General features: G+C 38.1%; 1 non-coding gene across 1 annotated transcript; it reads right to left on the reverse strand.

Annotated features, from left to right (window-relative positions):
- Positions 1 to 19,696: 19,696 nt before the first annotated feature.
- Positions 19,697 to 19,804, reverse strand: LOC127746869 (small nucleolar RNA R71). Its single transcript, XR_008008681.1, has one exon. It is a non-coding gene; the product is annotated as a small nucleolar RNA R71 (small nucleolar RNA).
- Positions 19,805 to 20,070: the final 266 nt, after the last annotated feature.

Consider the following 20,070-nt stretch of genomic DNA (forward strand, 5'->3'; position numbering starts at 1 on the left):
AATGAATGTAACTAATAACCCCGACCCTACTAAGAACTCCTCAATTCTTAACCCTTCTCTCTCTCTTCCCCCTTCATATGGAAGCATTAGTACCCTTCCGTAGTTTGCTAATGACTGTTCTGCAAAGAGGATTCCGCTCTAGTTAGTCTTCTGAGTCTAGAGTAAACTCCGTTACCTGTTTAGATGTATATACTGTGAGGCCAGCCAATGTCTGCACCCTGCTTATCTACAAACTTTAACCTAAGTCCTCCGTACGATGTTGCTGTTATGTGGCCACTCGATGAAGTACTTGAGAGACGCTCTTTGATGACATATGATCGTGCAGAGGAGTAGTAGACAACCTTCCACCTTTTGATGACGTTCCACCTGACTTGAGTTTTGAAGACCTAGAACGTACTTTCCCTCGCTTTAGTAGTTTAAAGGGACTAGGTGAGTATAGAGTCTAGGCTAGCCTGGGCGCCAGCTTAGGGACTTCTTACACAGGTCAGGACCTGGGATGTTGTATGTATATATATGCATATAGTTATTTTCTAGCTATGTCTAAGGGTGTTCTAACTAAAAGTCTATACTCTAATAAAGGCTGGATCACCAAATATTATCAACTGCTTGTGATGTATTTATGTGTGGTTGTTTATAACTGTTTTATATATTATCAGTTGTGAATTGATTATGAATGATACTATTTGTTAATCCAAACATTTAAAAAAAAAGTACCTCGTAAAATAACTACGCTTTTAACAACGAATCAGGCTCATATAATAAATAATAGATAATAATTAGGTAGACAAGTTGGTAGCGCTCAATTTCAAGTATGATCCTGACGTACCAGAAATTGGGTCATTACAAGGTGTGTCTGGAGGAGGTGGCCCAGGATCTCTACCCTCAAACTTCGCCACTATCCACTAGAAGTGGCGAGCATTGCGGCGCTCAATGCGGTGCAGAGTCTCCAAGATCTCTCGACCCAACTCATAGGGTGTCTAGAGTCGGGGTGTAGGCACATAAGGTTCTGGAGGTGCTGATGGCTCTGCTGATGATGATGATGGCTCAGAGGTCTTCCTCTTCTTCTGTGGCAGTCCGTTGTAGTCATCGTATGGAAAAAATGGCTGCTTGCTGATCAGGACATACATCTGGTCTGTTTGCTATCTCTCTACTCTAGACAGAGTGGCCAATCTGGTGATCAACGATGGGAAGGGAATGTTGCACTTCTGCTGTTGTGTCACCTTCCACATCGAATCTCTGATGAGGGGAAGAACAGAGATCACTTCCCCTCTAAAATGGCCCAGAGGAGAACTGCCACATGAGCCCTGATGTGCGTGGCATGCATGCTCAGAAGGATGTAGTCGACGATGATCTGTTGCCAGATCCTCGCCTTTGGGTTGAGATCAGTGCATGTAATGCTCTGCGGGATTGTGTTTTCTCCCCTACTGTACTCCCATCTGGCCTCAGGTGTGCCAATCTTCCTCAGGACAACATCCAGTGAAAGCAATAACAAATCTTTCACTATCTGAGTGTAGGCGTCACGAGCCGGAGGAATATGCGGAATACCTAAGAGGGCCTCTAAAGCAGTATCAGAGGTGTCCAGAGTGACACCTCTGAGAAATACAGTCGGGGCATCCCTCTTTAGGAGATTTACGTAAAATTCTTTGACTTGGTGTTCATTAACTTCCAACGAATCGAATTTTACGAACTCCCAATGATAAAAATTTAATCTGTCCAAAACTTGGTCCGCATATTTCTCAGGCAAGTTTAGCTTTCGCTTATAGTGAAAGGCTTTTTTTTCTATTTTCTTATATTGTTCCTGGGCTTCAGCATTAATGAATATTTATGGTTGGGTGCTCAGAGGTACAGGAGGAGGATGAGCCAAAGGATTGGCTTTTTCCTGAAAAAGACAAAAATAGAATACAACTCAGGGGAATAGATAAAAGTCACAGAATGAAGAAGGATATAATCAAACAGTTCAAGTAAGAGCCAATCAGGCAAACAAATACTCAATCAAGGGAAAACATGTATAGAGCAGTGAAATGTTCAAAAGAAATTTGCCTTCCCAAGATCAAGCAACCTAAGTGGCAAATGAATGGATGAACAGCAAGTAAAGCATACATATGACTTAGGTGTGCGATGCAAGTGAATTGAATTGAAAGAAATTAATTGTAGCAATTGTGCCTTGGAAATTGAAAAGCGTTTGCAAAAATTAGCACAATAAGCAAAAATCAAGGTCATAGTAAAAGCATGATATATTCATGTTGAGAAGTAAAAAATGATCACATGTGCATAGCTTCTTGTCCAAAGTAGTACTTGCTTGAAAAACAAAGTGCATTGCTCAAAAACATAAAAGAACAAGTTGCTATGTATATTGTCATTGATGTTAAGGATACATGAATAAGCAATTGATCAATTCATAACACAAACATTATATGTACTGCTGGAAAAAGGTACCGAACACATTCCAAAATTTCAAGTTTAATTCTAGTTTGGCATTGGAGCAAAAAGCAGTGAGCAGTCAGTACATCATGCAGTAAATCAGCAGGCTATGCACTTAAAAGTACCAAATAGCATGATCAAAACTTTAAATTTCAATCCAATTTGGTTTCAAGAACAAAATCAGCGATGAAGTGCATAGTTGGCAAACTAATCAGTAAATGATGATATGCACAGCAAAATTGGTGTCAAACAAGATAATTGCACAGAAAAATGAAGTTCAGTTTGATATTTCATCATGAACACAGAGTGCATAATTAATAAATTCCAGGCAGCATCCATAGTTAGCAGAAAATTGCACAAGTATGAAGTAGTAATGCAAAAATGGAAGAAAATGCAAAATCGATATTGATCAGACACAGAAGTTGGTTCAAAAATCCATTCAAGCATTATGACCAGTATAAAATGTGCAATATTTATAGGTAACAATCAGAGTTCAACAATGCTAGCATCCATAGCCATCAGACACAGCAACATCATTCAGTCCCAGCAACATTCAACAATAAACAACCAGTCACATATTCAATCCAGAAACACAGGTCGTCTAACCCAAAACCACCTAATAACTAAAGCCAAATTAAAAAGAAAATTTAAAAAGAAGTAGTGAAAGAAAAATTAACCAAGGCAGGAAGAAGAATAAGGTTGAAACTTGGAATGTAGAAGAAAGGGAAGGAAGCAGATGGAAGGGGAGGCGGTGAACAGTCGTGGCGGCTCAGAAACTCGCCGCCGCTGATGGCTTCGCCAGAGTTTGGAAGGGCACGGCCTAGGGCTCAGTGTGGTAGCCGACGGTGGTTGGTCATGGGGTGGAGATGGTGGTGGTGTAAAGAGGAGGTGTTGAGTGGCAGGGGGTTCAGAGAAAAGAGAAGACGATGGGAAGGGTGTGTTATGGAACTGAAGTGCGACAATCCCCCCTTTTTGAATTAACGTTCGAAAAGGGACCTGCGCAGACGCACAGAGTCGTGTGCGGACGCACACAGGGAGAAAAGTGGGGTTATGCGCGTGCACAAGGTCATGCGGATGCTGTGAGCAGAAGGGGTATTCAAGGTTGTGCGTGCGCTCAGTGCTATGCGCACTGATGAGCGGATATTTTATACGCTTTTTGGGGGTAATTTCATGAAGAATTTTGTATGTTTTAGTTAGTTTTTAGTATAATTTTATTAGTTTTTAAGCAAATTTCATATTTCTAGACTTTACTATGAGTTTGTGTGTTTTTCTGTAATTTCAGGTATTCTCTGGCTGAAATTGAGGGAGCTGAGCAAAAATCTCATTCAGGCTGAAAAAGGATTGCTGATGCTGTTAGATTCTGACCTCCCTGCACTCGGAATGGAGTTTTTGGAGCTACAAGAGTCTAATTAGCGCGCTCTCAATTGGGTTGGAAAGTAGATATCCAGGGCTTTCCAGCAATATATAATAGTTCATACTTTGCGTGAAGATAGATGACGTAAACTGGCGTTCAACGCCAGTTCCATGTTGGAGTTTGGCGTTCAGCGCCAGAAACAGGTTGCAAGTTGGAGTTCAACTCCAGAAATAGCCCAGGCACGTGAAAATCTTAAATCTCAGCCCCAGTACACACCAAGTGGGCCCCAGAAGTGGATTTCTGCATTATCCATCTTAGTTTACTCATTTTCTGTAAACCTAGGTTACTAGTTTAGTATTTAAACAACTTTTAGAGACTTATTTTGTACCTCATGACATTTTTAGATCTAACATTTATACTCCTTGACGGCATGAGTCTCTAAACTCCATTGTTGGGGGTGAGGAGCTCTGCAGCGTCTCGATGAATTAATGCAATTATCTCTGTTTTCCATTCAAACACGCTTGTTCCTATCTAAGATGTTCATTAACGCTTCACTATGAAGAAAGGGATGATCCGTGACACTCATCACCTTCCTCAATCCATGAACGTGTGCCTAACAACCACCTCTGTTCTATATTAGATTGAATGAGTATCTCTTAGATTTCGTAGTCAGAATCTTCGTGGTATAAACTAGAATTGATGGTGGCATTCATGAGAATCCGGAAAGTCTAAACCTTGTCTGTGGTATTCCGAGTAGGATTCAAGGATTGAATGGCTGTGACGAGATTCAAACTCGTGATTGTTGGGCGTAGTGACAGACGCAAAAGAATCAATGGATTCTATTCCAGCATGATCGAGAACCAACAGATGATTAGTCGTGCTGTGACAGAGCATTTGGACCATTTTCACTGAGAGAATGGGAAGTAGCCATTGACAACGGTGACACCCTACATACAGCTTTCCATTGAAGGAGCCTTGCGTGTGTGAAGAGGAGTACAAGAGAAAAGCTGAAATAAAGAGGACAAAGCATCTCCAAAACTCCAACATATTCTCCATTATTGCACAATAAGTATTTATTTTATGCCCTTTGACTTTTTACAGTTAAAATGAAAGAACTTTATTGGCATTCTGACTAAGATCAACAAGATAACTATAGCTTACTTCAAGCCAACAATCTCTGTGGGATTCGACCCTTACTCACGTAAGGTATTACTTGGACGACCCAGTGCACTTGCTGGTTAGTTGTGCGGATTGCAAAAGTGTGATTGCAATTTCGTGCACCAAGTTTTTGGTGCCGTTGTCGGGGATTATTCGAGTTTGAACAACTAAAGGTTTATTTTGTTGCTTAGATTAGGAATAATTTATTTTTGTTGCTATAGAGTCATCAAATCTGAGTCCTTTATTTCCTTTTCAAAAATTTTCAAAAATATTATTTTTCCTTATTAAATTTTTAATTTTATTGTGAGTTTAGTGTCATATTTTAAGTTTGGTGTCAATTGCATATTTTATATTTTCCTTTAAATTTTCGAATTTGTGTTCTTTGTTTTTCCTGGATCTTCAAGTTGTTCTTGTTTATTTTTCTTGTTTGATCTTTAGTTTTTCTTGTTCTGTGTCTTTTCTTGTTTTTCTTGTGTTTTTTTTCAAAACATTAGTTTTTGAAAAAAAATTATTTTTAGTTATTAAAAATACTTCTTTAAAACAAGTGTTACCTTTACAGCTCAATTGGCTAGAGCGTTGGTTTATGTTCTTTGCAATTAGGTATCTCCTTTTAAAACTTTTTTCAAAAAATATTTTTTCTTTGATTGCATCTTGTGCCAAACTTTAAGTTTGGTGTTTTCTTGTTAATCTTTCTTTAATTTTCGAAAATTTTATTGTGGTTTTCTAAAAATTTTAAGTTTGGTGTTCTTTCTTTTGTTCTTGTCGTTCTTGTGATTCTTCAAGGTGTTCTTGAGTCTTCCTTGTGTTTTGATCTTAAAATTTTTAAGTTTGGTGTTCCTTGGTGTTTTCCCTCCAAAGTTTTCGAAAACAAGGAGCATTAGATCTAAAATTTTAAGTCTTGTGTCTTTTTTGTGTTTTTCTCTTTCATCATAAAAATTCAAAAATTCAAAAAAAATATCTTTTCTAACTATTTTTAAGCTATATTTTCGATTTTTTCCATAAAAATTTATATTTCAATTTCAAAAGTTTTCAAACTCTTATCCTTTTAAGATTTCAAAAAAAAATAAAAATAAAAATATATCTTTTCCTTTAATTACTCATTATTTTCAAATCCTTTTGGTTGACTTGGTCAAATTTTTTTAAAATCATATCTTTTTCAAAACTTCCTAACCACTTTTTCTCTCTCTTCAATTTTTGAAAATTATATCCAAAATTTTTCAAATCTTTTCAAATAATTAATTATTTTCGTTTTCAATTTTTTTATTTATTTTGGTTTTTAATTTTCGAATTTTTATTTTATTTTTCATTTATTTTATTTTATCTTCCTTTTAATTTTCGATATTCAAAAAAAAAATTTAAATCCACATTACCTCCTTTACTGTAACATGGACCTAAGTGGAAATGAACAGTCCAGAAGGACTCTAGGGTCATATGCTAACCCCACTACTGCTTCATATGGGAGTAGTATCTGTATACCCTCCATCGGAGTTAGTAGTTTTGAGTTGAATCCTCAGCTCATCATCATGGTGCAGGAAAGTTGCCAGTATTTCGGTCTTCCACAGGAAGAACCTACAGAGTTTCTGGCACAATTTTTACAAATAGCTGATATAGTACATGATAAGGAAGTAGATCAGGATGTCTACAGATTATTACTGTTTCCATTTGCTGTAAAAAACCAAGCTAAGAGGTGGTTAAATAACCAACCTAAGGCTAGCATAAGAACCTGGAAACAGCTGTCAGAAAAATTCCTGAATCACTATTTTCCTCCAAAACGGATGACGCAGCTAAGACTAAGCATCCAAGGCTTTAAACAAGGAGATAATGAATCCCTTTATGATGCCTGGGAGAGATACAAAGAGATGCTAAGAAAATGCCCCTCTGAAATATTTTCAGAGTAGGTGCAGTTAGACATCTTCTACTATGGGCTTACAGAAAGAGCTCAGATTTCTCTAGACCACTCAGCTGGTAGATCTATACACATGAGAAAGACAATAGAAGAAGCTTAAGAGCTCATTGATACAGTTGCCAGAAATCAGCATCTATACCTAAGCAGTGAACCTTCCATCAACGAAGAGGCTAAAACAGTAACTACTGAACTCAGTCCTATAGAACAAGTTACTGAATTCAACCAACAATTAAACTTTCTAACAAAACAGCTAGCCGAATTCAAGGAGATACTACAAGACACAAGAATAGCTAATATGAATATGGAAGTACAGTTGAAGCAAACAAAACAGCAATTATAAAAACAAATAATAGAAGAGTGCCAAGCAGTTCAATTAAGAAGTGGGAAAACATTAAATACCTCACTTCAAGATAGTAGGAAGCCATGAAATGAGCAAACTAACCAAAATCCCTCTGAGGATAGTAAGAGCCCAGAGAGGAATAATTCTGGCGCTCAAACGCCAGAGAATGTGTGGAAAGCTGGCGTTGAACGCCCAAACCATGCTCAGTCCTAGCGTTCAACGCCAGAAACAAGCAAGGATTGGCGTTGAACGCCCAAAGGAAGCACAGTTCTGGCGTTCAGACGCCAGAAATAGATAAGGAGTTGGCGTCTAACGTCACTCCAGCTTCCACTCCTGGCATCAAATGCCAGTGGGAGATCAGACACATACAAGTGCTGATAACAACCCTTCTAAAAAGGCTTCTCAACCCACATCTGTAGGCAATAAACCTGCAGCAACTAAGGTTGAGGAATACAAAGCCAAAATGCCTTATCCTCAAAAACTCCGCCAAGCAGAATAGGATAAGCAATTTTCCCGCTTTGCAGACTATCTCAGGACTCTTGAAATAAAGATTCTGTTTGCAGAGGCACTTGAGCAAATACCCTCTTATGCTAAGTTTATGAAAGAGATCTTAAGTCATAAGAAGGATTGGAGGGAAACTGAGAAAGTTTACCTCACTGAAGAATGCAGTGCAGTCATGTTGAAAAGCTTACCTGAGAAGCTTAAAGATTCCGGAAGCTTTATGATACCATGCACATTAGAAGGTACTTGTACCAAGAAAGCTCTATGTGATCTTGGGGCAAGTATCAACCTAATACCTACATCTACTATCAAAAAGCTTGGGTTTACTGATAAAGTCAAACCAACCCAGATATGTCTCCAACTTGCTGATGGTTCCATTAAACACCCATCAGGCATGATTGAAGACATGATTGTCAAGGTTGGGCCATTTGCCTTTCCCACTGACTTTGTGGTGCTGGAAATGGAGCAGCACAAGAGCGCAACTCTCATTCTAGGAAGACCTTTCCTAGCAACTGGACGAACCCTCATTGATGTCCAAAAAAGGGAAGTAACCCTGAGAGTCAATGAGGACGAGTTTAAGTTGAATGTTGTCAAAGCCATGCAACATCCAGACACCCAAAATGACTGCATGAGCATTGATATCATTGACTCTCTTGTAAAAGAGGTCAATATGACTGTGAGTCTTGAATTAGAGCTAGAAGATATCTTTAAAGATGTTCAGCCTGATCTGGAGGAACCAGAGAGAATAATAGAACCTCTGAAAATTCCTAAGGAAGAGGAGAAATCTCCCAAACCCGAACTCAAACCATTACCACCATCCCTGAAATATGCATTTCTGGGAGAAGGTGATACCTTCCCTGTGATCATAAGCTCTACCTTAAAGCCACAGGAAGAGGAAGCACTAATTCAAGTGCTAAGGACACACAAGACAGTCCTTGGGTGGTCCATCAGTGATCTTAAAGGCATTAGCCTAGCCAGATGCATGCACAAAATCCTATTGGAGGGTGATGCTAAGCCAGTGGTTCAACCATAGAGGAGGCTAAATCTAGCCATGAAGGAGGTGGTGCAGAAAGAGGTCACTAAATTACTAGAGGCTGGGATTATTTATCCTATTTCTGATAGCCCCTGGGTAAGCCCTGTCCAAGTCGTCCCTAAGAAGGGTGGCATGACAGTGGTTCATAATGAAAAAAATGAACTGGTTCGTACAAGAACAGTTACAGGGTGGCGTATGTGTATTGATTATAGAAGGCTCAATACAGCTACCAGAAAGGATCATTTTCCTTTAACATTCATAGACCATATGCTAGAAAGACTAGCAGGTCATGAATACTACTGCTTCCTAGATGGATATTCATGTTATAATTAAATTGCAGTAGATCCCCAAGATCAAGAGAAAACAACATTCACATGTCCATCTGGAGTATTTGCATACAGAAGGATGTCATTTTGTCTGTGCAATGCACCTGCAACCTTTCAAAGGTGCATGCTCTCAATTTTCTCTGATATGGTGGAAAATTTTCTGGAAGTCTTCATGGATGACTTTTCAGTATTTGGAGACTCATTCAGCTGCTGTCTTGACCATCTAGCACTTGTTCTAAAGAGGTGCCAAGAGACTAACCTGGTTTTAAACTGGGAGAAATATCACTTTATGGTGACTGAAGGAATTGTCCTTGGGCACAAAATTTCGAACAAAGGAATAGAAGTGGATCAAGCTAAGGAAGAAGTAATTGAAAAATTACCACCACCTGCTGACAAACCCCAATTTGACGGTTTGTTTTGTATTGAATTTAGAGTATTTTTGATAACCTTTTGTCACATTTAGCCTATGAATTAGCATGGTTTTGTATCTCTCCCATATTTGTGCTTAAGTGTAAAAACATGCTTTTCAATCCTTATTTTGATTTCTCTTTGATTCCATAAGATGCCTTGATGTGTTTGCTAGTAATTACAGGATTGAAATAGGCTAGGCATGGATCAAAGGAAGCAAGGAAGGAAGCATGCAAGTGGAGAGAAGCACAAAAAGCCAAAGAGTTGATCTCGGCCAAGCACGCGCACGCGCACAAGGCGCTCGCGCGCACATTGCGGAACAGGCCAGATTCACACATTCACACCCATAGACTAATTAGGGGATTATTAGATAGTTAGTTAGTTTTAGAAGTAGTTTCTAGAGAGAGAAGCTCTCACTTCTCTCTAGAATTAGGATTAGGTTTAGGTTAATCTCTTTTCTTAGATCTAGATTTAATTCATACTTTGATTCAATCTACCTTTATCAATTCTTAATCTTCTCATCTCTCTCTTTCTAGTTATGTGCTTTTATAATTGTAATTCTTCATTTTGTTTTGGATAGATTGTTGTTCTTTAGTTTCATTCCAATAATGCAATTTGAGGTAATTCATGATAGTTGTGATTTCCTTGCTTGTTGTTGTTAATTCTTTGCAATAATTGTAGTTATATTCTATTCTTGTTATCAATTTACTATACTTTTCTTTCATGCCTCCCAAGTGTTTGATGAAATGCTTGGTAGGAGTTTAGTGTAGCTTTTGTTCCTCTTGGCTTTGGTTGAGTAATTAGTGACTCTTGAGTTATCTAATCCTTTTGTTGATGGATAATTAAAAGTTGCTAATTGATTTGAATACCTCTAAAGCTAATCTTTCCTTTAGGAGTTGATTAGGACTTGAGGGATCAAATTGATTCATCCACTTGACTTTCCTTCATGGTTAGAGGTTGACTAAGTGGGAGCAATGGACAATTTGTCATCACAATTGAGGAGGATAACTAGGATAGGACTTCTAGTTCTCATATCTTGCCAAGAGCTTTGTTAAGTTGTTAGTTTATTTTCCTTGCCATTTATATTTCTTGTCTAAAATCTTAAAAACCCCAAATATCACTCACAACCAATAACAAGACACTTTATTGTAATTCCTAGGGAGAACGACCCGAGGTTTAAATACTTCGGTTTATAGATTTTAGGGGTTTGTACTTGTGACAAACAAATTTTTGTATGAGGGGATTATTGTTGGTTTAGAGACTATACTTCAACGAGATTTCATTTGTGAAATTCTAAACCGTCAAAAATCCATTCGTCACCTGCCAATGTTAAGGCAATCAGAAGCTTTCTGGGGCATGCATGATTTTATAGGAGGTTTATAAAGGATTTTTCAAAAATCGCCAAACCTCTGAGTAATCTGTTAGCTGCTGACATTCCATTTATCTTTGATAAAGAGTGTCTGCAGGCATTTGAAACTTTGAAATCTAAACTGGTCACAGCACCAGTCATCTCTGCACCAGATTGGACATTACCATTTGAATTAATGTGTGATGCCAGTGACCATGCCATTGGTGCAGTTTTAGGACAAAGGCATGACAAGCTTCTGCACGTCATTTATTATGCCGGACGTGTTCTAAATGACGCACAGAAGAACTACACAACCACAGAAAAAGAGTTTCTTGCAGTGGTTTACGCCATTGACAAGTTTAGATCTTATTTAGTAGGATCAAAAGTGATTGTGTACACATACCATGCTGCTCTTAAATATCTACTCACAAAGCAGGATTCAAAACCCATACTCACAAGATGGGTGTTGCTTCTGCAAGAGTTTGATATAGAAATCAGAGACAGAAAAAGGACAGAGAATCAAGTAGCAGATCACCTGTCCCGAATAGAACCAGTAGAAGGGGTGTCCCTCCCTCTTACTGAGATCTCTGAAAACTTTCACGATGAGCAACTCTTTTCCATCCAGAAAGTGCCATAGTTTGCAGACATTGCAAACTACAAGGCAGTGAGGTTCATACCCAAATAATACAATAGGCAGCAATCAAAGAAGTTGATCACGGATGCAAAGTACTACCTTTGGAATGAACCATATCTCTTCAAGAGATGTGCAGACGGAGTAATCCGTAGATGTGTGCCTAAAGAAGAAGCACAGAAGATCCTCTGGCACTGCCATGGATCACAGTATGAAGGACATTTTGGAAGTGAGCGAACAGCCACAAGAGTCCTCCAATGTGGCTTTTACTGGCCTACTCTCTATAAAGATTCTCGAGTGTTTGTACTTAATTATGACAGTTGCCAAAGATCTGGCAATCTGCCTCACAGTTATGCCATGCCTCAACAAGGGATCTTGGAGATTGAGTTATTTGATGTATGGGGTATTGACTTCATGGGGCCTTTCCCACCATCATACTCAAACACTTATATTCTAGTGGCAGTGGATTATGTATCCAAATGGGTAGAAGCTATTGTAACACCCACTAATGACACTAAGACAGTGCTAAAATTCCTCCAGAAATACATCTTCAGCAGATTTGGTACCCCTAGAGTATTAATCAGTGATGGGAGCACTCATTTTTGCAATAAACAGCTTTACTCTACTTTGGTTCGATATGGAGTTAGCCACAGGGTAGCCACTCCATATCATCCACAGACAAATGGGCAAGCTGAAGTCTCCAACAAAGAACTTAAAAGAATCCCAGAACGGACTATGATTAACTGTAGAAGGGATTGGGCAAGAAGCTTGGATGATGCTCTGTGGGCATACAGAACAGCATTCAAGACTCCTATAGGAACTTCTCCATACCAACTCGTGTATGGAAAAGTCTGTCACTTGCCAGTGGAACTGGAACATAAGGCCTACTGGGCAACCAGATTCCTAAACCTTGATGCCAAGTTAGCTGGAGAAAAATGACTGCTCCAGTTAAATGAGCTAGAGGAATTCAGACTCAATGCTTTCGAAATTGCAAAAATTTACAAAGAGAAAGTAAAAAGATGGCATGATAAGAAATTATCATCCAGAGTCTTTGAGCCAGGGCAGAAAGTTCTACTATTTAATTCTAGGCTCAGATTATTCCCCAGAAAATTGAAATCCCGGTGGAGAGGTCCATATGTGATTACAAGTGTGTCACCATATGGATACGTGGAGCTTCAGGATAATGATTCTAACAAAAAGTTCATTGTTAATGGACAGAGAGTTAAACATTATCTTGAAAGCAATTTTGAGCAAGAATGCTCAAAACTGAGACTTGATTAAAGCTCAGTAATAGTCCAGCTAAAGACAATAAAGAAACGCTTGCTGGGAGGCAACCCAGCCATTTACAAGGCTTATTTGTTAATTAATTGATTTTTACAGGTATATTTCAATTATCTTCAAGGTAAAATAGTAATTGCTTAAGTTCACAGATTTACAGAAGGATCCAGAGGATAAAACAGTAAAAAGGAAGCTCACTGGTGCGAAAAGCCAGTAAAAGCTGTTTTGGGCGTTGAACGCCCAAAAGAAGCACCTACTGGGCGTTCAATGCCAGTAAGGATAGCCATCTGGGCGTTAAACGGCAGAAAAGAGCATCTTCTGGGCGTTGAACGCCAGAAAGAAGCACCTTCTGGGTGTTCAACGCCAGATTTTACAGCGTTCTGGGCGTTCAGAAAAACGCCCAGTGACAAAGGAGTTCCTGGCGTTCAACGCCAGAAAGAAGCAACAGCTGGGCGTTGAACGCCCAGGAGAAGCTGCACATGGGCATTAAACGCCAAAACATGTAGCGTTTGGGCGTTTAACGCCAGGATGGTGGGGAGGAGGTAAATTCGTTTTTACTTCAATTTTTTTAAATTTTTATGTTCCAATTCATGATTTCTTGCATAAACATGTTACAAATTCTCATCTTTCAACTTCAATTTCAAAAAAAAAATTTAATCCTAAACATATTTCTTGATTTTTCTTTAATTTCTTTTCAAATCTTTTTCAAAACTCATCTATCTTTCTGAATTCTTTTCAAATCTTTTTAGTTTCTTCTCATATCTTTTTAAACTCATCATATCTTTTGAATTTTGAAATTGCCTCTCCTTCTATTCCTCTCCTTTCCTTTCTTTTGCTTGAGGACAAGCAAACCTCTAAGTTTGGTGTGATTTGCCATGATCACTGAGCTAAAACTCATCAAGATCATGGCACCTAAGGGAACAGGAAGAGCAAGAATGTGACTTGAAGGAACTAAAGCGTCAGAAATTATCTCGTGAAGGATCAAGCACCCCACAGACTAGAGGAACACCCACTTCCCAAAATAAAGGTTGTTGAGTCCTAATCTTTGCCTTAACTCTGTGATAACTATTCTTATTATGAATTTACCTTAGAAGTTATATATTAGTAGTAGTAATTAGTATCTCTATTTTGATTTTATCTCCAATTAAGCTATAGTTTATTTTTCTCATCATCATCAACCATGAATAAAATAGTAGATTTTTAGAATAAAGAGGCAATATTTTTTTTCGAGTTCTTAATAAAAAAAATTCCAATTATTTATATGTGGTGGCAATACTTTTTGTCTTCTGAATGAATGCCTGAACAGTGCATATTTTTTATATTGAATTTTATGAATGTTAAAATTGTTGGCTCTTGAAAGAATGATGAACAAGAGAAATGTTATTGATGATCTGAAAAATCATGAAATTGATTCTTGAAGCAAGAAAAAGCAGAAAAAAAAAGCTTGAAAAAAAAAGCAAAAGAGGTAGAAAAAGCCAGTAGCTCTTTAAACCAAAAAGCAAGGGTGAAAAGGATCCAAGGCTTTGAGCATCAATGGATAGGAGGGCCCAAGGAAATAAATCCAAGCTTAAGTAGCTAAACCAAGCTGTCCCTAACCATGTGCTTGTAGCATGCAGGTCCAAGTGAAAAGCTTGAGAATGAGTAGTTAAAGTCGTGATCCAAAGTAAAAGAGTGTGCTTAGGAACTCTGGACACCTCTAATTGGGGACTCTAGCAAAGCTAAGTCACAATCTGAAAAGGTTCACCCAGTTATGTGTCTGTGGCATTTATGTATCCGGTCGTAATACTAGAAAACAAAGTGCTTAGTCCAAGACTCATAAAGTAGATGTGTTCAAGAATCAACATACTAAACTAGGAGAATCAATAATACTATCTGAATTCTGAGTTCCTATGGATGCCAATCATTCTGAATTTCAAAGGATAAAGTGAGATGCCAAAACTGTTCGGAAGCAAAAAGCTACTAGTCCCGCTCATGTAATTAGAATCTGAGCTTCACTTAAAACTCTGAGATATTATTGCTTCTTGATTTCTTTTTATCCTATTTTATTTATCTAGTTGTTTGAGGACAAGCAACAATTTAAGTTTGGTGTTATGATGAGTGGATATTTTTTACGCTTTTTGGGGGTAATTTCATGTAGAATTTAGTATGTTTTAATTAGTTTTTAGTATAATTTTATTAGTTTTTAGGCAAAATTCATATTTCTGGACATTACTATGAGTTTGTGTATTTTTCTGTAATTTCAGGTATTCTCTGGCTGAAATTGAGGGAGCTGAGCAAAAATCTGATTCAGGCTAAAAAAAGACTACTGATGCTGTTGTATTCTGACCTCCTTGCACTCGGAATGGAGTTTTTGGAGCTACAAAAGTCCAATTAGCTCGCTCTCAATTGGGTTGGAAAGTAGACATCCAGGGCTTTCCAACAATATTTAATAGTCCATATTTTGCGTGAAGCTAGATGACGTAAACTGGCGTTCAACACTAGTTCCATGTTACAGTTTGGCATTCAACGCCAGAAACAGGTTGCAAGTTGGAGTTCAAAGCCAAAAACTGGTTACAACCTGGCGTTCAACTCCAGAAATAGCCCAGGCACGTGAAAAGCTTAAGTCTCAGCTCCAGCACACACCAAGTGGGCCCCATAAGTGGATTTCTGCATTATCCATCTTAGTTTACTCATTTTCTATAAACCTAGGTTACTAGTTTAGTATTTAAACAACTTTTAGAGACTTATTTTGTACCTCATGACATTTTTAGATCTGAATTTTATACTCCTTGACGGCATGAGTCTCTAAACTCAATTGTTGGGGGTGAGGAGCTCTGCAGCGTCTCGATGAATTAATGCAATTATCTCTGTTTTCCATTCAAACACGCTTGTTCCTATCTAAGATGTTCATTCATGCTTCACTATGAAGAAGGTGATGATCCATGACACTCATCACCTTCCTCAATCCATGAACGTGTGCCTGACAACCACCTCCATTCTATATTAGATTGAATGAGTATCTCTTAGATTCCGTAATCAGAATCTTTGTGGTATATGCTAGAATTGATGGCGGCATTCATGAGAATCCGGAAAGTCTAAACCTTGTCTGTGGTATTCCGAGTAGGATTCAAGGATTGAATGGCTGTGATGAGCTTCAAACTTGCGATTGTTGGGTGATGAGCGGATAATTTATACGCTTTTTGGCATTGATTTTAGTATATTTTTAGTATGTTTTAGTTAGTTTTTAGTATATTTTTATTAGTTTTTAGTTAAAATTCACTTTTTTGGACTTTACTATGAGTTTGTGTATTTTTCTGTGATTTCAGGTATTTTCTAGCTGAAATTGAGGGACCTGAGCAAAAATCTGATTCAGAGACTAACAAGGACTGCAGATGCTGTTGGATTCTAACCTCCCTGCACTTGAAGTGGATTTTCTGGAGCTACAGAATCCCAATTGGCGCGCTCTCAACGGCGTTGGAAAGTAGACATCCTGGGCTTTCCAGTAATATATAATAGTTTATACTTTGCCCAAGATTTGATGGCCCAAACCGGCGTTCCAAATCAGCTCAAAACTGCCCGGCGTTAAACGCCGGAACTGGCACAAGAATGGGAGTTAAACGCCCAAACTGGCACAAAAGCTGGCGTTTAACTCCAAGAGAAGTCTTTACACGAAAATGCTTCAATGCTCAGCCCAAGCACACACCAAGTGGGCCTGGAAGTGGATTTTTATGTCATTTACTCATCTTTGTAAACCTTAGGCTACTAGTTCTCTATAAATAGGACCTTTTGCTATTGTATTTTCATCTTGGTTCTTCTAGTTCCCTCTCTGGGGCCGAAGCCAATGATCACTTTTGTTCTTATGTATTTTCAACGGTGGAGTTTCTACACACCATAGATTAAGATGTGGAGCTCTGCTGTACCTCGAGTATTAATGCAATTACTATTGTTCTTTTATTCAATTCGGCTTATTCTTGTTCTAAGATATCACTTGTTCTTCAACTTGATGAATGTGATGATCCGTGACACTCATCATAATTCTCACCTATGAACGTGTGACTTTCAATCACCTCCGTTCTACCTTAGATTGAGTGGATATCTCTTGGATCCCTTAATCAGAATTTTCGTGGTATAAGCTAGAATTGATGGCGGCATTCAAGAGAATCCGGAAGGTCTAAACCTTGTCTGTGGTATTCTGAGTAGGATTCAATGATTGAATGACTGTGATGAGCTTCAAACTCCTGAAGGCTGGGTGTTAGTGACAGACGCAAAAGAATCACTGGATTCTATTCCAACCTGATTGAGAACTGACAGATGATTAGCCGTGCCGTGACAGGGTGCGTTGAACATTTTCACTGAGAGGATGGGAGGTAGCCACTGACAACGGTGAAACCCTACATACAGCTTGCCATGGAAAGGAGTAAGAAGGATTGGATGAAGACAGTAGGAAAGCAGAGAGACGGAAGGGAAGGCATCTTCATACGCTTATCTGAAATTCCTACCAATGAATTACATAAGTATCTCTATCTTTATCTTTATGTTTTATTCATACATCATCCATAATCATTTGAGTTTTCCTGACTAAGATTTACAAGGTGACCATAGCTTGCTTCATACCAACAATCTCTGTGGGATCGACCCTTACTCGCGTAAGGTTTATTGCTTGGATGACCCAGTACACTTGCTGGTTAGTTGTGTGAAGTTGTGATAAAGAGTTGAGATTACAATTGTGCGTACCATGTTGATGGCGCCATTGATGATCACAACTTCGCCCACCAAGTTTTTGGCGCCGTTGCCGGGGATTGTTCGAGTTTTCGGCAAGCTTTTGGTCCGGTAACATCAGTGCCAAATTTTTGATCCGGCAACGGCACCAAGTTTTTGGCGCCGTTGCCGGGGATTGTTGAGTTTGGACAACTGAGGGTTCATCTTGTTTCTTAGATTAGGTATTTTTCTTCAGAGTTCTTAAGAATGAATTCTAGTGTTTCAAGGTGATGTTCTTATCATCACCAAGGCTGATTGATTCTCATCAATTTAGCTCTTGAATGCAATGTCCTGCTGATGAGCGGATAATTTATACGCTTTTTGGCATTGTTTTTAGGTAGTTTTTAGTAAGTTCAAGCTACTTTTAGGGATGTTTTCATTAGTTTCAGCCATGTCTAATTTCTTTAGACTAAAGCTTTAGACTAACATTGCATGATTCCTGGAATTCTCATTAAGAATTTTGATACGTTTATTTTCTTTTTCCACTTAATTTTCGAAAAAAACCAAAAATATTTTATGTTTCTTGTTGAGTCTAGAGTCTGATTTTAAGTTTGGTGTCAATTGCATGTTTCTGTTCTTATTGCATTCATTCATGTGTCTTCATTAATCTTCAAGTTGTTCTTGATGATTTCATTGCTCTGATCTTTGAATGCTATTGACTTGAGTGTCTATGTGTCTCATATGCATTCTCATTTTGTTAGTGTCAGTAGTATACAAGCTGCTAAGTTTGGTGTCTGCATGCATTGTTATTTGATTTTAGTTGCATTTTGATTACTCCTCATCATTAAAAATCCAAAAATATTTTTAATTTATGTCTTTTCAAGTCAATAATACAGAGGATTGAAGATTCAGAACATTCAGCAGAGGAATTACACAGAAAAAGCTGGGCGTTCAAAATGCCCAGTGAGGAAGGCAAACTGGCGTTTAAACGCCAGCCAGGGTGCCTGGCTGGGCGTTTAATGCCCAAAAGGGTAGTGTTTTGGGCGTTAAACGCCATAATGGATACCATTCTGGGCGTTTAACGCCAGGAAGGCACAAGAGGGAAGATTCTGTTTTTAATTCAAATTTTTTTTCAGGTTTTCAAAATTTTTCAAAATCAAATCTTTTTCAAATCATATCTTTTCAATCAAATCTTTTTCAAAATCAATTTCTTTCCATTTTCAAAAATACTTGCTATCAGTTAATGATTTGATTCAACATGTCAAGTATGTTGCCTTTTCTGTTGAGAAAGGTTTAATGTTTGAATCATATCTTTTCTTGTTAGTCAAGTTATTAATTTTTAAAATCAAATCTATTTAAAATGTTTTTCAGATCATATCTTCTCAATCACATCTTTTTAAAACCAATCATATCTTCTTAACCACATCTTTTTCAAAATAGTTTTCAATCAAATCTTTTTAATTTCTAACTTCAAAATCTTTTTCAAAAATCACTTTACTTCTTTCTCAATCATGGTTTTCGAAAATCAATTAAAGTTTTTCAAAATGTTTTTAAAATTTTTTAAATTATTTTCGAAAATTTCTTTCCTTCTTCTCACATCCTTCTATTTATGGACTAACATTATTCCTTAATGCACAATTCGAACTCCATCTTTCTTGATAAGTTCGAATTTTCTAACTCTTCCTTCCATTTTTCTTTTCCTCTGACACCTTAAGGAATCTCTATACTGTGACATAGAGGATTCCATATTTTCTTGTTTTCTTCTCTCTCATATGAGCAGGAGCAAAGACAAAAGCATTCTTGTTGAGGCTGATCCTGAACCTGAAAGGACCTTGAAGCGAAAGCTAAGAGAAGCTAAGGCACAATTCTCTGTAGAGGACCTAACAGAAATCTTCAAAGAAGAAGAACCCATGGCAGCCGAAAACAACAACAATGCCAACAATGCAAGGAAGGTGCTGGGTGACTTTACTGCACCTACTCCCGACTTCTATGGGAGAAGCATCTCTATCCCTACCATTGGAGCAAATAACTTTGAGCTTAAGCCTCAATTAGTTTCTCTAATGCAACAGAATTGCAAGTTCCATGGACTTCCATTGGAAGATCCTCATCAGTTTTTATCTGAATTCTTGCAAATCTGTGACACTATCAAGACTAATGGGGTTGACGCTGAGGTCTACAGACTTATGCTATTCCCTTTTGTTGTAAGAGACAGAGCTAGGATATGGTTGGACTCATAACCTAAAGAAAGCCTGAACTCTTGGGAAAAGCTAGTCAATGCCTTCTTGGCAAAGTTCTTTCCACCTCAAAAATTGAGTAAGCTTAGAGTAGAAGTCCAAACCTTTAGACAGAAGGAAGGAGAATCCCTCTATGATGCTTGGGAAAGATACAAACAATTGATCAGAAAATGTCCCTCTGACATGCTTTCTGAATGGAGCATCATAGGTATCTTCTATGATGGTCTGTCTGAACTGTCCAAGATGTCTTTGGATAGCTCTGCTGGAGGATCTCTTCATCTGAAGAAGACGCCTACAGAAGCTCAAGAACTAATTGAAATGGTTGCAAATAACCAATTCATGTACACTTCTGAAAGGAATCTTGTGAACAATGGGACTAATCGGAAGAAAGGAGTTCTTGAGATTGATACTCTGAATGCCATATTGGCTCAGAACAAGATATTGACTCAGCAAGT

Source organism: Arachis duranensis, chromosome 4 (assembly GCF_000817695.3).
Source record: "Arachis duranensis cultivar V14167 chromosome 4, aradu.V14167.gnm2.J7QH, whole genome shotgun sequence".
Lineage (NCBI taxonomy): Eukaryota > Viridiplantae > Streptophyta > Magnoliopsida > Fabales > Fabaceae > Arachis > Arachis duranensis.